This window comes from Pipistrellus kuhlii, unplaced genomic scaffold (genome assembly GCF_014108245.1).
Source record: "Pipistrellus kuhlii isolate mPipKuh1 unplaced genomic scaffold, mPipKuh1.p scaffold_m20_p_21, whole genome shotgun sequence".
NCBI classification, from domain to species: domain Eukaryota; kingdom Metazoa; phylum Chordata; class Mammalia; order Chiroptera; family Vespertilionidae; genus Pipistrellus; species Pipistrellus kuhlii.
Window position 1 is genome coordinate 8,190,463 of NW_023425520.1, and position 15,424 is coordinate 8,205,886.

Below are 15,424 nucleotides of genomic sequence, written 5' to 3' on the forward strand. Positions count from 1 at the left end.
ATCAGTCCCTCAGTTCACCAGGCCTTAGGTCATGTTCCTGGGGCCAATGCAGTGGCCAGAACATACACAGTCCTGACCAGAATCAAACCTGAGACCCTATCTCAGAGTTCACAGTCCCTGGGATCCAGACACTCAACATCTGTTTCTAATTTTGAATCAGCTTCCTACCTGGGCCTCCTGGTTCAGCCTACCTCCACCCCCATCTGCCACTAGCAGCCAGATAAATTGTTCGGAAACAGCCAGGATGGTATTGCATATCCTTGCTCAGAATCCTGAGGCATCCCTGCCTGGCTGGCATGGTTCAGTGGTTGAGCACTGACCTATAAACCAGGAGGTCATGATTTAATTCCTGGTCAGGGCATGTGCCTAGGTTTTGGGCTTGATCCCCTGTAGGGTCATGCAGCAGGCAGCAGATCAGTGATTCTCATCATTGATGTTTCTATCTCTCTCCCTCTCCCTCCCCTTTCCTTTCTGAAATCAATAGGGGGGGAAAAAAAACCAAAAAAAAACAACACCACACACACATTTTTTACGAAAAAGAATCCTGGGTCTTCTCTGTTCCCCTTAAGAGAGTTCACACATCTTGGCTGGAAACACAAAGCCCTTTGTGAGCTGGGCTCGCTGGACTATGGGTTGCTTAATGATGACGATGGTGGTCTTAAGCACCAAGTACCCCGCATGTAGGCCTCCAGCTTCCCCAGCCCACTGAGCCTCACCTGTCCCCAGGCTGGTGTCTCTGCCTCTGTCTACCTCAAGTTCATGTCCCCTCTTTGTCTTTCTGGTATTAGATGGGCAAAGATCAAAGTTTGAGAGACACACGGTCATTGCAGGTATATCCCAGCCTGGAATCAACCTCGCAGGAGGCCAACCGTGTCTAGTTGTGAAACGCGCATGTCCTTTGGCGTGGCCATCCCATTTGGGGAGATGTATTCTGCAGATAAACCTGCACATGCAAATAAAATCATGTGAGTTGATTCCGGGCTGCATCGTTTGTAGTAGCAACACTTAAATGTATGTCCATTGTGAGCCAGTTAAATAAAAACAGTGGCCCTGCTCTAACAGGTTTGGCTCAGTGGATAGAGTGTTGGCCTTCAGACTGAAGGGTCCCAGGTTCTGTTCCAGTCAGGGTTTCAGGCACATCCCCAGTACAGGGTGTGCAGGAGGCAGCTGATCGATGTTTCTCTCTCATTGATGTTTCTAACTCTCTATCCCTCTCCTCTTCCTTTCTGTAAAAAAAAAAATTAAAATAAAAAAAAAAATCAATATAATATATTAAAAAATAAATAAAAACAGCAGCCCTTCCACAAAATGTATGGCTGTCAAATGGAAGGAAGCAGGTTAGGATGCTCTCATAAAAGCACCATGCTGTGGTAGGCTCTTTCCTTTATGTGGATTAAAATGCTCATCACATTTAGATCTAGGAAATAGGTGCTGTAATTTTCATTTTAGGATGAGTAAAAAACTGAGTCTGGACCAGTGAGGTCAGACCACCTGGGGACAGACAGTTAGCTGGTCAACCAGTTGCTGTGAAGGAGATGCTCCAACTGGTAGGTTAGCTTGCTGCTGGGGTCCAGCCGATGGAGACTGTGCGGGAAGGGCCAGACATGCCCTGGAACCCTCCCCGGACCCCTCTCTGGTCCCTCCCCAGCTGGCCTGCCTGGATTTGTTGCAGAGGGAAATAGGGTCCTTTTGTTTTAGGTCTAAGGGGAGCAGGAGGGAGACGGGGGAGAGGCACCAGGTGTCTGGACCTGGATTCAGCAACACTGATATTTGAGTTCTGGCTAAGAAATAATTCAGAGCCAAGACTCAAACTCATTAGAGAACATTTATTAGGGAAGCAAAGAGAAAGTTTTGGGCTTGATCCCCTGCAGCAGGCAGCAGATCAATGATTCTCATCATTGATGTTTCTTGCTCTAAGAGAATACACTCAAAGAGAAATATGGAGCGGGTAGCTCTTTGAGGTGTGGGCTAGGGCTCCTTTTAACACCTTAATTGCTTTCTTCTTCAAACTGATGTATCATATTGGGGGCCTGTCCAGTTGTCTTCTGTCCTTGTATGGAAATTAGACGGGGCTTCCTCCTGCCCCCCTGAGTTCCCCTTAGGGTGGCGGTCAATTACATGGCCTCACCACCTGCCAGGGGAGAAGAGGTCAGGAGACTCTGACCTGCAGGGCTGGAGGCAGGTCCTGATTAACAATACATATCTCTAGTACTTGCTCTGCCAGTTTTCTCCATTGCTAGGTGTCCAGAACGTTCTGCCCTGGCCACCTTCTGTAACTGACCCGTTGTCCTTGCTGTAGTCATATCTATCTACCCACCTTCCTCTCCTTCACGGAGTCTCAAGAAAAGCGTTTCTGAGGATGAGATGTAGATAAGGTTCATTGGAACAGAAATGAAGCCTGCCCCAGGTTCCCGACTCTCATCTCCGTCCATCCCACTGTGGAAAAGTCCAGCCTTGTCCTCACGAAGCCCGGAAGAAAGATCAGGGTGCAAAAATCTGTGCCATTGGTTCAGCCTATGCCAAAGCTTAGTCCAGCCCAGCCTTTGTTCCTGCCTGGCTAGTATAGTGTCTGGTCCCGCTGCTGCTCCGGCTGGCGCTGCATTGTCCTACCTGGGCTCGCACTTGGAGCCTGCACTTACGGTCTGCATTTGCTGGGGCCCAGGTAGCTGCTAGGTCTTCATCCCAAAATAAAAAGTTTACTTAAAATCCAGTTAGAGAAAGACAAGCACCATATGATTTCGCTTATATGTGAAATCTAATGAACAAAATTAACAAGCAAAATAGATACATAGATACAGAGAACAGACTGTTGGGAGGGGGGTGTGTGTGGTGGTGGTGGGGGGGGGAGAGGTAAAAGGATTAGGAAAAGAAAAGGTTTGGCTCAGTGAATGGAGCGTCGGCCTGCGGAATGAAGGGTCCCAGGTTCTATTCCGGTCAAGGGCTTGTACCTTGGTTGCGGGAACATTCCCCGGGGGGGGTTTTCAGGAGGCAGCTGATCAATGATTCTCTCTCACTGATGTTTCTAACTTTATATCCCTCTCCCTTCCTGTCTATAAAAATCAATAAAATATATTTAATTTAAAAAATAAAATAAAATAAAAAGCTCACGCGTATGAGCTTAGCAGAGGGAAGGAGGGTGGGGGGGGGGGGGAGAGGTAAAAGGGGGATACATGGTGAGGGAAGGAGACCTGACGTGAGGTGAGGAACACACAATACACCAGATGGTGCATTATAAAATTGTACACCTGAACCCTCTATAACTTTATTAACCAATGTCACCCCAATAAATTCAATTTTTAAAAAAAGGCCTTCAAGAGATGTTTGCACACCCATGTTCCTGCAGCATAGCCACAACAGCCACAAGATGGAAGCAACCTGAGTGCTCATGGATGATTGAGTGGATAAACACAATTCGGTCCACCCATCCGATAGAATATTATTCGGTTTTCCAAAGGAAGAAGATTCTGACACAGGCCACAATATGGGGGCAAATAAACCAGACACTACGAGAGAGATACTGTATGATTGGAGTTACATGAGGTCCCAGAGGAGCCAGATTCACAAACAGAAAATAGCTGGAGGGTGCCAGGGCCTGGGGGAGGGGAAGAGAGAGAGTCCGTGTTTAATGAGGACGGAGTCCCAGTGTAAGAGGATGAGGAAGTTCTGGAGATGGATGGCCGGGATAGTTGCACAATGATGTGAATATACTTAATGCCACTGAACTGAGCACTTAAAAACTGCATATTCTTTATGCTCTCATGCCAGTTCCATCTGTGGAAGCATCAGTCAATATTTGCTAATGACATTGTCTCCCATCAGGGTTGTTGGCTGAGGCTGACTGCCAAGGTGCCTGGGTTCATGTCCCTTAGCCAGTGCTAGATCAGAGGTTCTTATCTCTGGGAGTAGATTCTCCATAACAGAGAAACATCAGTATCTCTGTGAACAGAGTGAAAGAATGAAGAAAGCAGATTGTCTTTTCCAAAAGTGGTGTAAGGTGGTAGAGTCAGGCAAGGACTCTGGCTGGGAAGAGAGAAGTTTATCCTATGAGGGCCCCTCTCCCATCCTTGCCTTCCCCTCCTCTCTTCTAGAGCAGTGATAGGCAAACTCATTAATCAACAGAACCAAATACCAACAGTACGATTGAAATTTCTTTGGAGAGCCAAATTTTAAAAAAATATATGTTTTATTGATTTTTTACAGAGAGGAAGGGAGAGAGATAGAGAGCTAAAAACGTCGATGAGAGAGAAACATCGATCAGCTGCCTCCTGCACACCCCCCACAGGGGATATGCCTGCAACCAGTGTATGTGCCCTTGACCGGAATAGAATCTGGGACCTTTCAGTCCGCAGACCGATGCTCTACCGTTGAGCCAAACTGGTTTCAGCCAAATTTTTAAAACTTAAACTTCTTTTTTTCTTTTTTTCTTTTTATTTTTTATTATTATTTTTTTAATCAATCTTTATTGTTCATATTATTACACAGGTTCCTCGTTTCTTCCCCCCTCCACCAGGTTCCCACCCCACCCTCTGCCCCCTCATCCTCATCCATTGGTGCACAGTTTATGTTCAGTCTCTTCCTCCCTCCCTTTCCCCGATAGTAAATCCCTTTTCAGATAGCAAATCTGTTACTTAGCATTTTCTCATATCAATAATACCTCCACATGCCCAATGATACACTTCACACAAAAGACATTTCCAAATAGGTCAACCAGCCTCATCCAGGCCCCACCCAAGGCACTCACAGATCAACACCCCAGCACTATACTAACTCAACACATCCAGATATAAGCCTTCATCACTTGATTTAACAGACCCTCAAGTTCCCGCAAAAGTTTCCAGCCATGTCTGAGAGGCAGCCGTGAGGCAGGGGCAGGTGAGGAGCGAGCTGTTTTGGGCCAGGCTGCTCCGGGCCTGGCCTCTGTTGCTCTGGTTCGTTCCACAACCAGCTGCTCTGTGTCTGGTCACTGCCGCTCCTGACCCAGTTGCTCTGGACTTGGCTGTTGCTGCTACAGGCCTGGCCACACCCGACTTGGCTGCTCTGGGCCCAATTGCTCCGGGCCCGGCCGCTCCGGGCCTGGCTGCTCCCAGCCTGACAGCCGCTGCTCCGGGCCTGGCCGCACCAGACCCAGCTGCTCCGGGCCTGGCCGCTCCCAGCCTGGCAGCTGCTGCTCCAAGCCTGGCCGCTCCCAGCCTGGCAGCCACTGCTCCAGGCCTGGCCACACCAGACCCAGCTGCTCCGGGCCTGGCCGCTCCCAGCCTGTCAGCCGCTTCTCCTGGCCTGGCCGCACCAGACCAGGCTGTTCCGGGCCTGGCTGCTCCCAGCCTGGCAGTCGCTGCTCCGGGTCTGGTCACTGCCGCTCCCGACCTAGTTGCTCTGGACTTGACTGTTGTTGCTACAGGCCTGGCCACACCCGACCCGGCTGCTCTGGGCCCGGTTGCTCCGGGCCCGGCCACTCCGGGCCTGGCTGCTCCCAGCCTGTCAGTCACTGCTCCGGGCCTGGCCGCACCAGACCCGGTTGCTCCGGGCCTGGCCGCTCCCAGCCTGGCAGCCACGGCTCCTAGCCTGGCTGTTCCCAGCCTGGCAGCCACTGCTCTGGGCCTGGCCGCACCAGACTCGGCTGCTCTGGGCCCGGTTGCCCCGGGCCCGGCTGCTCCGAGCCTGGCCGCACCCGGGCTGGATGCTTTGGGCTTGGCTTCTGCTGTTCTGGGCCTGGCTGCTCCCAACCCGGCTGCTCTGGGCCCGGCCACTCCGGGTCTGGGTGTTCCTGGACTGGCCACCCTGGGCTTGGCCGCCTCTGCCTCAGGCCTGGCTGCCACTGCCCCAGGTCTGGCTGCTCCAGTGCTGGCCGTTGATGCTCTGGTTCTGGCTGCTGCTGCTCTGGGGCCTGGCCACTGCTGCTCCGGGCCCGGCTGCCACTGCCTTGTGCCTGGCCACTCTAGGCCTGGTCGCCGCTGTTCCAACAATCTGTCCCTCTTTCTTTCTTTCTTTCTTTCTTTCTTTCTTTCTTTCTTTCTTTCTTTTTTTAACGCATTTATGTTGCAATGTTGGCTGGTGAGTTGAGTTCTGACTTAGTCTTTGATTTTTCAAGATATTCTTTGCATTCTTTCTTAAGTAATTTTACTATCATTTGCTCTCACTTGATTTCTTCACATTGAGAACTTCTATGGTTTCTTCCTCCCCGTCCTGGAATCTCAGCAGGTTGGCCTGTGGCACCCCTTTGTTCTCCGCGGGCTCCTGAGCTGCTTCAGCCTGTCTCCGGGGTTGGCGCCGCCCAGAAAGCATCCCCGGTCCTTGGCTCCGTTGCCTGCGCTCAGCGGTCGATGGCTCAGGGGCACCCCCCCTCCCCAGGGTCCCCGTCGCCCGGCTCCTTGCTGGCGCCCAGCTGGCCAGTGTCCAGCGGGGGCTCCTGCTCCTCATCGCGATCCTCCAGTCTGGAGCTTTCTTTCTCTCTCCCGCTGGGGGAGTCCAGGATCAGAGTCAACAGACTGTCCTCTGCGCGCAGTGTGCGCGACTCCGGGGGCTCGGCCTTTCGCCGTGCTCCCAGGACTCCACCTCACAGCCCCGTCTCCCCCTGCCCAGCCTGGGTCCCCAGGGACTGGCCCAGACCGGGAGTTCGGGGCGCTCCGTTCTGAGGCTCAGCGCCGCCGGAGGCTTTGTTCCTTCCGGCTAGGGTAATCCAGCATCAGAGTCTACATTCAGTCCTCTGCGCACAAAGTGCGCGCGACTCCGGGGTCCCCCGCCTTTCGTTTTTCCCCTGGGATTCAGCCTCCCAGCCCCGTCTCCCCCTGCCGGATTCTGGGTCCCCAGAATCTGGCCCATAATGGGGCTCAGCGCTGCCGGTTCGGGGGTTCAGCCCAGGCTGGGGGTTTCATTTCCTTCCTGCTAGGGAACGCCAGGCAGCATCCAGCCCTCTCCTCCTCTCCGACTGCGACCTCTCGGTGCGCGCGTACGTGTGAGCGCGCAGCATGTCTCCGTACCTTAGGCTTTTTTTTCAGCTCCTCTGATTTTCCTTCTGGTTTTCTCCCACCTTCCTATTGTAGAGTTTTCAGTCAGCCGATTACCTGTAGGTCTGGGTAATGTCCACTCTACATTTTAGTTGTATTCCATTGAAATTGTTGTGAGCTGCTGCGGTTAGGTGTCTACCCGAGCAGCCATCTTGGATCCTCCCCCTTAAACTTCTTCTAATACCACTTCTTCAAAATAGACTCACCCAGGCCTGATATTTTGTAGAAGAGCCACACTCAAGAGGCCAAAGAGCCGCATGTGGCTCGGGAGCTGCAGTTTGCGGACCACAGTTCTAGGGCATATTAAAGAGTATTTCACCAGGAAATAACCCCTGAACTGCAACACACAGGCACAGATGAGCAGGTGAGCATGGCAGGGACTGGGGTATGGAAAGACCGACCTCTGGGAGCAGAGAAAGGTCCCTCAGACCAAGACAGGTCAGGGCTTTGCAGGCCCACAGCTGGGCCTGTGAAAGTTTAGACTTAGCAGTAGTTGATTGTCATTGTTAAGGTTTTGGGCTGGTGACTCAGGCTGTGAAAGAATTCACAGCTGAGAGAAGAGAAAGTTTACTTTTACTTTCCCTGAAGGGAAAGAGCGGGTGCATTGCTAATCACTACAAAGGCAAGAAGTAAAACATCGGCCTGCTCTTTTAAAGGGTAATGGCTAGGTAACAAGGAAGGGAGGGGGGTTGGGGGACTGAACTTGAGCAGACATGAGCTGGGCTGTAGTTTATTAATTCGTCAGGAAACAATCTGGGCAGATGTCCTAGGAAGTGTCTTATCAGTATTTTCCTGAAGCCTGTAAAACATTCTTAGAAGCAAGTCATGAAGAGTTCAATAGAGGCTTGTTTGAAGGAGAAAGGAGGGAGGGAACTTCGCGGGGGCCTGATGCAGCGGGGATCTCCCTTTTCCGGGTCCCGCACGGAAAGAGAGATGAACGAACCGGTTCATCTCCCCGGCGGCCAGGGATTGAGAAATAATAGAAATAAAGAGAGAAGACACAGAGATAGATTTTAAGCTGGGAGCTGGGAGGGCCGCTGACCTCCTCTGCTGGAGAGGCAGACAACGACCTCCTGAGCCACGCAGCACATCTATTTATTCTCCAATCCACAAGGGGGTTTCACAGAAAAACAAGGAGCCTGGGAGGGCCCAGGTCCCACCCACTCCTCCTCCCGGACAAAGACAAGCCAGGAACTAAGAACACATGTCCGCACTCCCAGGGCGGGAGTGCAACTGACATGACTCTGCCAATATCCCGGGCCCAGTCAACAACAATCTAAAGAACGTCCATGTGTCTTCCCAGGTGGCCCGCTACAGAACTTTCTATTAATTCATCCCTGAATTGTAAAAAACAAAACAAAACAAAACACAGCAAGAAGGAGGGATATGAATGCAAGAATGTAGCCTTAAGAGTAACTTGTCTTGCCGAAACCGGTTTGGCTCAGTGAATAGAGTGTCAGCCTGTGGACTGAAAGGTCCTGGGTTCGATTCCTACATCCCCAGCAGGGGGTATGCAAGAGGCGGCTGATCGATGATTCTCTCTCATTGATGTTTCTAACTCTCTATCCTTCTCTTGTCCTCTCTGTAAAAAATCAATAAAGTGTATATATATATATATATATATATATATATATATATATACACTTTATTTATATATATATACTATACTATATTTTAATATATAGTATATATATACTATAGTATAGTATATATATATATATATACTATAATATATATATATATAATTTTTTTTTTTTTTAAGAGTAACTTATCTTGCAGTTTGAACAAAGGGTTTTTTTGAACCAGAGGAGTTTACAATCTTGGAATTTAATCACTAAGTACTTCTTATAAATTGTAGAAGGCCACAGCAAAGAAAAAGAAAGGCTTTTTTTTTCTTGCTCTCACACAGTCATGATTATTAAGTACAGGTGACACTCAATCAACATGGTCTGAACTGTGCATGTTCACTTACATGTGTTTTTCCCCCCAGTAAATGTATTGGAAAAATATTTTTGGAGATTTTCGACAATTTGAAAAAAAAGTATGATTTTTTTCAATAACATTTTATTTTCTTTAGTGTATATATATATATATATATATATATATATATATATATATATATCCTATATAATAAAAGCCTAATATGCTAAGTGTCTGGTGGAGTGGTTGGCTATTCAATCAATCAAAGCATAATATGCTAATGATATGCTAAAATTTCTCAACCACTTGCTATGACATGCACTGACCACCTGGGGCAGACAGTTGACTGGTCGACCAATCGCTATGACTTGCACTGACCACCAGAGGCATATGCTCCAACTGGTAGGTTAGCTTGCTGCTGGGGTCCAGCTGCTTGGGATTGAGCAAGAAAGGCCGGATATGCCCTGGAGCCCTCCAGTGATCCCTCCAGGTTGGCCAGCCTCCTGTGTCCCTCCCCAGCCCTGATCATGCACTGTTGGGGTCCTCAGCCTGGCCCATGCCTTGTCACAATCCGGGAACTTCAGTATATGTCAGAGAGCTGGTTTCAGCCCGATCCTGCAGGCCAGGATGAGGGACCCCATTAGTGCACAAATTTGTGCACCAGGCCTATAGTAAAAGCTTAAAGAACAGTTATGGCGGAATGACTGAAGCAACCAGTTGCTGTGATGCACACTGACCACCAGGGGCAGACACTCAGTACAGGAGCTACGCCCTGGTGGTTAGTGCACTCCCACAGGGGGAGCACCGCTCAGCCAGAAACCGGGCTCATGGCTGGCAAGCACAGCTGCCTCAGCAGAAGCCTCTCCCGACTCCATGGCAGCAGGCACAGTGAGCCAGGATGAGCATGAGCAGTGCCCAGCCCTGATTCAGGCTCCTCCCTGGCTGCCTGCTGCTTGGCACCCTGCTACATTCCCCAAGAGGCCTTGGGCTGTGAGAGGGCATAGGCCAGGCTAAGGAACCCCCAATGCCCAGTGCATGAATTTTGTGCACTGGGCCTCTAGTACATATATATCATACGTAGGACATATGAAATATGTGTTCATTGACTGTTTATGTTTATGGTAAGGCTTCTGATCCACAGTTCGCTACTAGTAGTTAAGTTGTGGGGGAGTCAAAAGTTATATGCAGATTTTGTTGTTGTTGTTGTTAATCCTCACCCAAGAATATTTTTTCCATTGATTTTTGGAGATAGTGGAAGGGGGAGGAGAGAAACAACAATGTGAAAGATACACAACAGCCAGTTGCCTCCTGCATGCACCCCAAGTGGGGTTGGTGAGTGAACCCACACCCAGGTATGTGTCCTTGACCAGAATTGAACCTGTAACCCATTGGTATGCAGGCTGATGCTCTAACTGCTGAGCATACCTGCTGGGGCTATGTGTAGATTTTTAACTGTGGAGGGGGGTTGGTGCCCCTAACCTCTGTGTTGTTCAAGGGTCAACTGTAGTTATATTGTATTTAATCTCCTCCAAAGGGGTAGGAAGCCCTCTGCTAAGATGTAGGGTGCCTTTGTGTAAACTATAAAAAGCTGTGGGCCCCACCAAGAGGCAGGAGCACACAGCATTTACAGGCATGGGCTATGTCACAGGACAGGGTTCAAATCCCAGCTCTGCCAGCTGGGCAGCCTTGAGTGTGTTATTCAATCTCTCTGAACCTCAAAGTCTGCTCCTGTAAAAAATGGAATGACAACAGTAATGGCAGGTTGTGTGGGACTGAGATGGGAACTGGAGATGTGTGTGAAGGAGAAAGACAGTTCCTGGACAGGAGAAGCACTTCCGACTCTTAACTATCCTATCTAATAAAAGAGTAATATGCAAATTGACTGTCACTCCAATATACAAGATTTTTTGCCCCATGTGAACACAAGATGGCCACCACAAGATGGCCTGCAGGGGAAGGCAGTTGTGAGCAGTTAGGGAACGATTGACCAGCTTCTGACCAGGCCATCAGAGAAGGGCAGTTGGGGCAGACCAAGCCAGCAAGGGAGGGCAATTGGGGGGGGGGGGGGGCTCAAGGCCTGCAGGGAAGGCAATTGGAGGGGATCACGCCTGCAGGGGAGGGCAATTGTGGGCAATCCGGCCAGCAGGGAGGGCAGTTAAAGGTGACCAGGCCAGCAGGGGAGAGCAGGTGGAAGGGGGCAGGCCTGCAGAGGAGGGCAGTTGGGGGGACTATGCCTGCAGGGGAGGACAGTTGAGGTGAGGACCCAGGCCCTCAGGAGAGGACAGAAGGGGGGGACCAGGCCTGCAGGAGAGGGCTGTTGGGGGGGACCATGCCTGCAGGGGAGGACAGTTGAGGTGAGGACCCAGGTCTTCAGGGGTGGGCAGTTGGGGGGGACCAAGCCTGCAGGAAAGAATAGTTGGGGCAGGGACCCAGGTCTCAAGGGAAGGCAGTTGGGGGGGTAGAGGGGAGAGGACCAGGCCTGCAGGGGAGGATAGTTGGGGGGGTCAGGCTTGCAGGGGAGGGCAGTTAGGGGTGAGCAGGCCAGCAGAGAAGGGCAGTTAGGGGCAATTGGGCCAGCCAGGGAGCAGTTAGGCGTTGATCAGGCTGGCAGAGGAGTGGTTAGGGGGTGATCAGGCTGGCAGGCAGAAACAGTTAAGTGGAATCAGGCAGAGGCAGCTGAGCAGTTTAGAGCCAGCAATCCCGGATTGTGAGAGGAATGTCCAACCACCCGTATAGGACCCAGATTGGAGAGGGTGTAGACTCGGCTGAGGGACAACCCTCCCTCCATGTGAGAATTTTGTGTGCTGGGCCTCTAGTCTACCTATAAAAGAGTAACATGCTAATTGACCATACCTTCGCAATGCCCACAACTACTAACCAATCAGTAGTGAGTATGCAAATTAACCCAACAAATATTGTGGATTAACTTGCAAACACAGGCACCGAACTGCCAGGGACAGGGTGTTCTGCACCACCCCAGCCACTCCGGCCTCTGGACAGACTGGAAAGGCAGAAAGGCAGCTCCAGGCCGGAGCAGAAAGGTGGCTCCAGGCCAGAGTGAAAGGCGGCTCCAGCCAAAGCTAAGGCGGTGCCAGCAGCCAGGGGAAGGAAGGCCCCTTCTTGCACGGATCTTCTTGCCTCGGGCCTCAATGACGATAACAGGCCCCATACTTGTTATTGTTATTCTCTGAGGCCCCACACTTCAGTAGGAACTTGAATCCCTCTGGGAAACCTAGGAGGCAGGTCTTACTATTATTCTACTTTCCAGATGGGAGATCAAGACTCAGAGAGACTGAGCCTGAGAGCCTAGAGAGTTAGGGCATTGGGGTGGGTATTTCATCCAGCCTGCCGACCACCCCAGATTCTGTGGCCTGCTCCTGCACCCTGGCCAAAGCCCCAGCGATGGAGGGGAAACCAGGTATCTGGTCTGTGGATGGTGCAAGAGGGGGCAGATTCCATGGCTGGGCCCCTATGACAGCCAAAGCTCTTTGCTCTTTTTCTGGGTTCCAGGATGACAGTTCCTTGCGTCCCTGCACCTGGCATGTCAACGACCCCAGTAGGTGATCAGGCCTCTTCCTTCCTGTCCTGGGCTGCAGACTCTCCAGCTCTTGGGCTGTTCTCATGACCGGCTTGGCTGCTGCATGTGATTTTTTATTCATTTATCTCAAGATGGTGTGTGACCTGGGGGCTACAGGGAGGTGAAGAAATGGGTGGAAAGAGGGAAGGGGAAATCTAAGTGACTACATATACAAACTGAGGACAAAAGATATTTTTCTAAGCAAGACTGGAAACTCTGGATGACAAAAGACACCAAAAATTTTGAAGTCAATAATTCAGATGGCGCAGAGCATGTACAAATTAAGAAAATGACAATCCAAAAGGTAAAGAGGGGCAAAAAATGTGAATGAGCAGTACATAGGAAAGTAAATCCAAGTCACCAAAACCATATGAAAAGATGCTCAAGTGGGCTGGGGGGCCAGGAAACTAAAACTGAGGTAACTGTGAGATACCACTTTTCTCAAACTGGCAAAATATTCATTTTATTTTTATTTTTTTCAATCCTCACCCGAGGATATTTCTCCATTGATTTTTAGAGAGAATGAAAGAGGGAGGGAAAGACAGAAACACATCTATCGGTTGCCTCTTACAGGAGCCTGGGGTCCTTAGGTCTGCAGGCCGATGCTCTATCCACTGAGCCAGTATGTGGTCTGTGACTTGACTTTCCATTCTCTTAACGGCATCTTTTTCAGAGGAGAAGTGTTTAATTTTACTAAAGTTCAATATTTTATTTCATGGATTATGCTTTTTAAAAAAAAATATTGATTTGAGAGAGAGAAAAAAACACACATTGATTTGTTATTTCATTTATTTATACATTCATTGGTTGATTCTTGTATGTGCTCTGACCAGGGATCAAACCCACAACCTTGGTGTATCAGAACAACACTCTAGTGCTCGTTTCGGCAGCACATATACTAAAATTAGAACGATACAGAGAAGATTAGCATGGCCCCTGCGCAAGGATGATACTCAAATTCGTGAAGCGTTCCATATTAAAAAAAAACAAAAAACAACACTCTAATCAACCCAGCCAGGGCTCATGGATCATGTATTTAAAAACCCATCATCAAACCCACAGCCATCCTATGTTTGTTTTAGAAGCTTTATAGTTTTGCTTTTTACATCTAGGTCTATGGTCCTTTGTGTGTGTGCGTGCGCGCTAAAATAGATATAACATATAACTTACCATTTTAATAATTTTAAGTGTACAATTCAGTACATTCACAATGTCCTGCGACCATCACCACTATTTCCAGACCCTAAAGAAAAAGTGGTTTTATTATAGTTGACATTATTTACAGAACTTTTTCATCATTCTTAACATAAACAGTAACCATTAAACAATAACTTCCCCTTTTCCTTCCCTGAACCGCTGTTAACTTCTGTTCTGCTTTATGTCTTTCCTAGAGGCCCAGTGCGTGAAATTCATGCACAGGTCTGGTCCCTAGGAAGCACGAAGTCTGGCGTGGAAGGGCAGGTCCCAGCTGACCTCTGGGCCCTGGGCAGCACCTGGGTCTCCAGGCCCCCATACACCCCCTCCACCTGAGTCAAGGCACCTGAGCCCCCACACAGAGATGCGGTGAGCACAGCCGGATGGAAACTGGGCAGGCAGTGGGCTCTCTCCCGGCCAACCTTGCAGACCAGCTCCTGTGTGAATCCACCAGAGCCCTACCAGCCCCTGTGGTCCCTGTGGCTGCTGCCCAGCTCACTCAGAAGAAGACACAGGTGCCTGGCACCTGAGCCCCAGGGCTTCCCCAGGGAAGGAGCCCTGGTGTCCCAGGTGAAGCAGGGGGAGTAAGAGCGAGCTCAGCAGACAACCCCACCCCGTATTCTCACTGTACCTCCATCCTGTCCCCCCCTCCCCCTCCTAAGGCAGGCACTACAGGAGGTTGGTTGCAGCCACCTACCCCCAGTTCCCTGTCCTGATCAGGCGATCAGGGACTGCTGGCTGCTGGTCCACGTCTGTAGAGCGATCATTGATCATTGGCCTGGCGATTAGCCCCTCTCCCATTGTTCACCTGCTCCACCATCCCACCATCGGGTCCTTGGCCTCAGCGCCTCCACTGTCGCCTGCTGCCAGTGTTGCGACACCAATGCCTGCCGTGTTCCGCGCTGCCCCCTGGTGGTCAGTGCACATCATAGCAAAGGGTGGAACTCCCAGTGGAACTACTGCCAAAGGGGATAATTTGCATATTAGGCTTTTATTTATATAGGATAATTTGCCTATTTTCTAGGCATCATATTATGGTCCACTTTGAGTTCATTTTTTTTTTTAAAGGTATAATGTCTGTGTCTAGATTTATTTTTTATTTTGCAAATGGACATCCAATTATTTCAGCACCATCCATTGAAAAGACTGTTCTTTATACATTAAATTGTTGGTGCTGCTTTGTCAAAGATCAATTATCTATATTTATCTGGATCTATTTCTGGACTTTCTATTCTGTTTCATTGACCTATGTGTCCATTATTTTGTGTGCCAGTCCCATGTCCTCTTGATTACTGTACATTTATAGGAAGTCTTGACATTGGGTAGTGTCTGTCCCGCAATTTTGTTCTTTTTCAGTATTGTGTTCGCTCTTCTAGGTCATTGCCTTTCTGTTAAACTTCAGAATCAATTCGTTGATATCTACAACCTGACAAAAATAAATTAAAATTAAAAATACATAAACCCTTTACACAGCAATCTCATTCCTAGAAATCTTTCCCTTAGAAATAAAATCAAAGTCAGGTACAAAAAGATAAATACCATATGATTTTACTTATATGTGGAATTTAAAAAACAAAATAAACAAACAAAACAAACTCATAGATACAGAGAACAAATTGATGGGTGCCAGAGGGGAAGAGGTGGAGGGGGTGGTGACCGATGAGTGAAAAAGAGGAAGGGATTAAGAAGTACTAATGGGAATTGCAAAATAGTGAGGGGACTGTAAAGT

The 15,424-nt window shown here is 49.3% G+C and overlaps 1 non-coding gene across 1 annotated transcript; it reads left to right on the forward strand.

Moving 5' to 3' along the window:
• The first annotated feature begins 13,375 nt into the window (after positions 1–13,375).
• Positions 13,376–13,482, forward strand: LOC118726188. Its single transcript, XR_004990222.1, has one exon. It is a non-coding gene; the product is annotated as a U6 spliceosomal RNA (small nuclear RNA).
• The last annotated feature ends 1,942 nt before the right edge of the window (positions 13,483–15,424 follow it).